The sequence below is a fragment of the Apteryx rowi genome, unplaced genomic scaffold (genome assembly GCF_003343035.1).
Source record: "Apteryx rowi isolate R43461 unplaced genomic scaffold, aptRow1 scaffold_237, whole genome shotgun sequence".
NCBI lineage: Eukaryota > Metazoa > Chordata > Aves > Apterygiformes > Apterygidae > Apteryx > Apteryx rowi.
In genome coordinates this window covers 300,151-306,417 of record NW_020448719.1, presented here as the reverse complement: position 1 = coordinate 306,417, position 6,267 = coordinate 300,151, and the positions used below count along the sequence as shown (strand labels likewise).

At 37.9% G+C, this 6,267-nt stretch overlaps 1 long non-coding RNA gene across 3 annotated transcripts in view; it reads right to left on the bottom strand.

Annotated features, from left to right (window-relative positions):
- LOC112966205 overlaps positions 1-6,197 on the bottom strand; it is a 19,790-nt gene extending 13,593 nt beyond the window's left edge. For all 3 annotated transcript variants that reach the window (XR_003253536.1, XR_003253535.1, XR_003253537.1), the window contains exons 1-2: positions 5,984-6,197; positions 1,696-1,769 (exon numbers count right to left, since the gene is read on the bottom strand). This is a non-coding gene — a long non-coding RNA (uncharacterized LOC112966205). The remainder of the gene's footprint in view (positions 1-1,695; positions 1,770-5,983) is intronic.
- Between the last annotated feature and the right edge of the window lie 70 nt (positions 6,198-6,267).

Sequence of the window (6,267 nt, the reverse complement as noted above, 5' to 3'; positions counted from 1 at the left end):
CCCCAAAACTTGTTTCATTTAGTTGGCATGGAATCTTTTTAAACCAAGCCTATTTCCACTGCGATATAGACATTTTACTTCTGGATTCAATAGTACAGCAGAAGGTAAATACAGATTAATGTAATTAAACACTTTTTACTTGGATAACAATTTAATCACTTCTAGAAGTCCATCTAGGAATAGCAATCAGACAAGTTTACTCCCCTGTTTTTTAATCAAGCAAGTTTTTATCTGCTTTTTCATTTACCATGATGCCACAACATGGACTTTAATTATATTGCTCTCTTTTTAAAAGCCAGTATGCAAGTGTTGAAGCTTGGGAGAAGATTATAAAAGGCTTGTTTTCAAAAAAAATTTCAATGGTCTCTGATGCTGAGTAGAATCCAGGAGAAACAATCACACAATTTTAAATTACAGCAGTTCAAGACTAAGAAAATTTTAGTTTGTTAATGGAATTGCTTACTCTCCCTAAAAAAGCACTATAAAAATCTAACTTTGGGAGACCCGACAAGATGCTGTATATAAAGACTGCATGAGGAATACTCAAATTATCTTATATTGTTGATTTACTGTATGTATAGTGTATTCAGTTGTACTGTTGTTGGAAAGTTTTGCACAATGTCACCTTTTCTTTTTTTTTTTTTGCCAGGGTATCTGGGCCTAGTAGTACAGATGTGTACCAAAAATTGTCTGTTTTAGTTGACTGAAGTTAATTGTCTCAGCGTGTAATCTACTGTGTTTCTCACATTATTTTCATTTTGTGCAGTACTACGGAAAAATGCAACAACTAAAACACAATTTTTGTATATTTTGTTGTGTAGTCATGACTGCCTCTAAGGTGCCATTAACATTTTTTAAAATAAAGATATTTACATTTATTTGATGGTGAAAGTTCAGTTTCTTAAACTGTCTGATCACTCAAACCCAAGCCTCAGTGCTTTATCAATAACAAAGTTGCTCAGTTGAAAATAAACCCTAGCTTTAAAATAGAGACAAAATGTTCAGACATCAACTGCGAGCATTCTGCTCTTTTTCAGTTTTGACCAAAACTGAGTTTTATTTACAGCTATGACATGGCAAAGCTGCAAACGTCAAAGGAGGTAGCATCACTGCTCTTCTCCAGAGCTAGTGTGAACATGCTATGCAAACATGATTTTATTCTGCCAAGCAGTTGGACTCATTTTGGATTATTCTTGTGGAAAACTGAATTAAAAACCTAAGCTGAATTTTTATGTTATTGTCAGAAAACTGTTACTACTTAGTCATGTGCCAAAATCTAATACTGATATGGCTAGTGGTTACCATAGCTGATATAAAGCAAAATATTTGCATTTATTTTTTATAAAGCAGAGTTCTTGTCAACTGGCACTGGCAGCTATTGGGAATGACATCATTTTTATACCAAGAACAGAGTAGAAACAGTGCAGTACTGACGTTTTGCTTTGCACTCATGTCACACCCCTGCTATTTGAGGAAATGGCATACAGTAGTTCCCATGTCATCTGCAGACCTTCCAAGAACTTGTCGCACAGAGTTTGATGCAGATGCTTGGAATCTAACTTCTGTGTTAAAGCTAACTCATTTCACAAACAGCAGGTTCCCCCTCAACTGCTAATATCTTTTGCCCACTTCTGACATGGGCTGAATAGTCCCTGCAAACACACCGGCAAGCCAGACATAAAAAAGGCATATCACCTGTCATCGGTTCTCCAAGTTCTTCATAACTCGGATTTTGAAGAGTAACATAACCTGGTAACTGTTTTAGCACCCTAAAATTGAAAGGCAGAGAGGAAAATATAAGGGTACTCTCTTAACTTAGTTTAGAAAGTGTTGTTCATAGCTAAGTATGGTGGTTACCATTTGGTGTTAGCAATCACTGGATGAAGCATCTGACAAATAACCTTTACCATCACTGTATACTAAATACGTCCCCACAATACCTGTGAGATGTAAAGCTGTAGGAATTTGCTAGAAACCAGCTGAAGGCACCCAAGCTTCATCTACTATTACACTGAGCAGCAACTGCAACTCTTTTAGATGTTGCAAAAATAGCTTTAAACTAGCTAGTTTAGATACTGCTATCAGTGCAGTTTAAACTTAATGATAAATGCTTCCTGAACACGTGTATGCAGTTGGTGCACTTGTACTAATGTGGAAAAATATAGCAATCTAAATGGCAGTTCTGCCTCCAATGACAACTGGCCTAGGGTTGATGTAACTGAGAAGAACTCTGCACTCTATCCTCCGGAAATTATATTTGGACTGTTCACTTAAGTGAAAATTCACTAGTTTTGCAGAGGTTCAATATACATACAACAATATACATAAATGTGAAATCTCCTTGCAGCCCAACAAATTCCAGCTGCATTCTTCTGTTGAATACCATTTTAATAAATTGGTGCAAGACTAGGAAAAATCCTTTTCCTCCACAGCTACAGACACGTGGTTAAAGAGGAAGAGAGGAGAGGATCTGTATTCTGTAAGCAAGTAATACTCTGCATACATGCTGATCAGAAAATTAGAGAATACAGGTCTGTGTAATCATCAGTCCCATAACACGTGATTGAGTAATGGCCTCAAACTGTCTCATGCCTTAAATCTATTGATACCCTATGTGCTAAAATATACAAAGAATTATATTCTGGCCCCACTGAAGTCAATGGCAAAACTCCCTCTGAGTTCAACTGAGAAAGACGTTTATCTCAGCACTATGACATTTAAGAGCAATGGCATCTTCTGACTGCAAATATTACTTTTTCCCTCAATCTACACACAATAATCTATGGTTTTAGCCTCTCCAACAAAAATGGCACACTCCTTGGTTACAGCCATCTCTGCCACAATTGAATGGTACTATCTGCACAACACTTCGGGCTCTGCTGACTCAGAGGCTGAACAGAGCCTGCACTCCCAACACTAATTCCTCATTTGGCTTCTATCCTGTTAAGTTGAATTCAGGTCAAGGTGACATAAACTAAGCATGGATTAAACTACAGGTATGAACAGCAGCATGTATGTACAACAGCAATACTCCTCTCTAAAGATATGCTGCTGGGTTATAGGAGCTTGAGGATTTAGATAATCTAGTACCTATTTTCAGCTCTCCTCAACTGAGGCAGAAAGGAAGTCTAAGTGAGCTTTCAAACTCATCAAGACACTTCTTGACCAGACTTACACATTATCTTTCTTCATCCAAAGAGTGCATCTACAAAACTCATCTGATATATTCATGGAGTGCTATATTGACTTTACTTTTCTTCATATGCTGCCTTCTTTGTGTGAGTGAACTTCGCTGCTTTGTGAAATGCTGATCCATCCAGAACTAATATAAGATGGTATTTAAAGAGACATAAATAATCTCTAATACTGTAAACCAAAAACATTGAGGGTGTCTATATGGATTCTCTTTACTTTTTGTTGAGCCCCACAGTGCATTTATGTAGAGTATTTTAAAGACACTTTACATTTTTGTAGAATAAACTATTACCGTATGTAGCTGCATGGATTTCTATTCCCAAGAAAGACCTGGGTTTTGAGAGAGATCTTACAAAGGGGAATTTGTCGCTGCCTGAATTCAACATATTATAAAGGTATTTATTATTCCTGCTTCTTTTAGGTACTATCCTAATTAGCAGCTAGATTGACTGACATAAAAAACAAATCCCAATATGTTTTCCCTCTCCCCAGCAAGTCAGTTTCCTTTCATATTTATTATCTTTCAATTTTTTTCCATTTGTCTTGTAATATTTATAATCCTCATTTTCTAGCTTTTTCCCCAATTCTTGCTATCTAGCCTCATCTTGTTTCACCCTCTTTTCCCTCCGCTGTGTTCATAAACCCCACGCTTCTGCTTGTTACTCCTCCTTAGCCATCTCCTCCTTGGGCCCTTGGACTCCATCTTGGCTCTCGCTTTTTGTCTCTTTTCCCTTGCTGCATTCTACAAGATTCTCAGGTCGAGCCCAATCTGAGTCACTACAGCAGCCTTAGTTTTAAAGCTATCAGAGATAGAAGCCTCTCAGTGTTGCCTCTTGCACTGCTGTGAGACATGGGGAGAGAAAGTCACCGCAATGGGTGAGAGTACCATTTCTACCCGTGCCACAGAAATGCTAGGTAGTAGGTGATTAACTGAAATAGCCTAACTCAGTGGGCCTCAGAAGAAAACAAGTTCCCTTTTTGACCAAGGTGAAAAATATGGAGGCAAAAATGAAGTAACATGATTTCCACCATCTTGAGTCCTCCTCTTAGAACATGGTTCTACCATGGAAATGCCTCCATAAAAAGTGCACTGCTATTCAACAAAAGAGCTGGCAATAGACACCCAATCCTGTCTTTTGACTTTAGTGACTTAAATAACTTTAGAGTTTACCTCCTCTATGACCCATGCAGAAGTCATACTGAGTTACCTAGATTCCTGACTTCATGCTTATCATGCAAATTAACTGCCTGCTATAGGTTATAGCTGTATAATCCTAATGTAGATAGGCACAGACAGTACCAAAGAAAGAATCTGGGCCATCCTACCATTCCTGTTAACAAAACTGTACAAGCAAGGAAGATTTCTTTTTGACTTTAGTTAACAGGTAGTGTTTGCAGAGCTGATAGTGAAAAAGTTAATTTAAGAATGAGCATATTTGATATGAAAAACAAAAAAGATAAACATGTAACCTCATAATAATTTTCTTTTAAAAAATGCACTGTAAAGCCTTGTTGAACTACTGTGATTTGCATCTAAATCTGTTTTGCATCAAAAAATCTTTAAAAATCTTTAAAAAATAAACAGTTCATTTTGTAAGGTGAATTTTTAGCTTGTTTTAATGCTATTTCAGGATAGCACATTTGTATAGACTGAATGCTGTTATCATTAAAATCTCCACAACATACAGGTAAAACACTACAGCATCAACAATCTGTACATAGTCAATTTATGAGTGAAATAAGTACTTCAGTAGTATAAGTGAAATACTATACTCCTGCTGTTGTAGCTATAGAAGCAACGAACATGTTTTAGCTACCTTCTTAGCTAAGCTTACAACTACCTCTAGGGGAACTAACTGCAATTGTAATTCTTTGTCAAGATCTGTATAAAACAACTGGCAATATTTAACATTTGACTTTTTTCTCTTTTTCCTGAGGGGGTTCATCAGTAATAGGCACATTCTAAAATACTAGTTGAAGCTAATTTTAATCCTTGTTAAAGGACTGTTAATCTTATTAAGGGAGTGTCAATACTGGTCAGGATGATCAATTACCTTTCTTGTCAAAGACATTTTAGAGAAAAATTGATGAACAGTTTACTAGAAGATCTTGTTTACATTTAACTGCTCTTACTAGTTTGTGTCAGTTAGAAAATAATGATAATTGTCAGCAATACCATGAACATTATTTTATGTAGCTACATAAAATATTATTCTTGGTATTAATAACTTGACTATAATTACTTAGCATTATTGAATACAAAATATAATGCATACACTTTTTTCTTTTTTGTTAAAAGCCTTGGATCCAGGCATTTTCAGAAATTACTGTGAATTGTGCAAATGTGCTTAAATCTCTGTCAGCATTGCATGTTATTCTTCTCTCTCCTCCAGAAGCAGAACTGTAACGACTGGTAAAGGACTTTGTGAAATTCGGTACAGAAGCTTAAATTTGCTATGCAGTGACATACAAGATGCATTTACGATACATTACATTCAGCAGAGTTCTGGTATTCTCATACTGGGGAGTGCCATATGAACAGATGGGATCGATGCAACTGCTTTCTTCAATGCATTCATTCATCCTCAAATTATTACTTGCAAATTAACCAACAAAAAGGGACGAAAGCTTTCCCCCTCCCTATGCTACCTTCACTGCAATTAATAACCAGAGATATAATTTAGGACAAGAAAACCCACAGGAACCCTCATTTCCTCTATCTTCTAGTTTTTCACCTTCCATAGTAACCTTCTTTTGAAGAGGCCTATGGACAAGTATTAATTCGTACCATAATACTGCACGCGTAAGCAGAGATTGCCGTAACCGCCGCGGTGTCCTGCAGAGAACACAGCAAAGTCAGCTCCCTCCTGGGAAGGGAGAGACAAACCGACGGAAGCGATAAGGCACCAGCCGTGCGGTGACGGGGGGAGGGCAGCCGGGCCTCTCGCAGCGGCGGCCCTCACCGTTAGGGCCGGTGGGGCCGAGGCACAGCACAGCACCACCCGCCGCAACGGCCCCTAACGGCCGTTAAGCGCCGAGGGAGGGGGGAGGTGCCCCCCAGCGCTGCGCCGG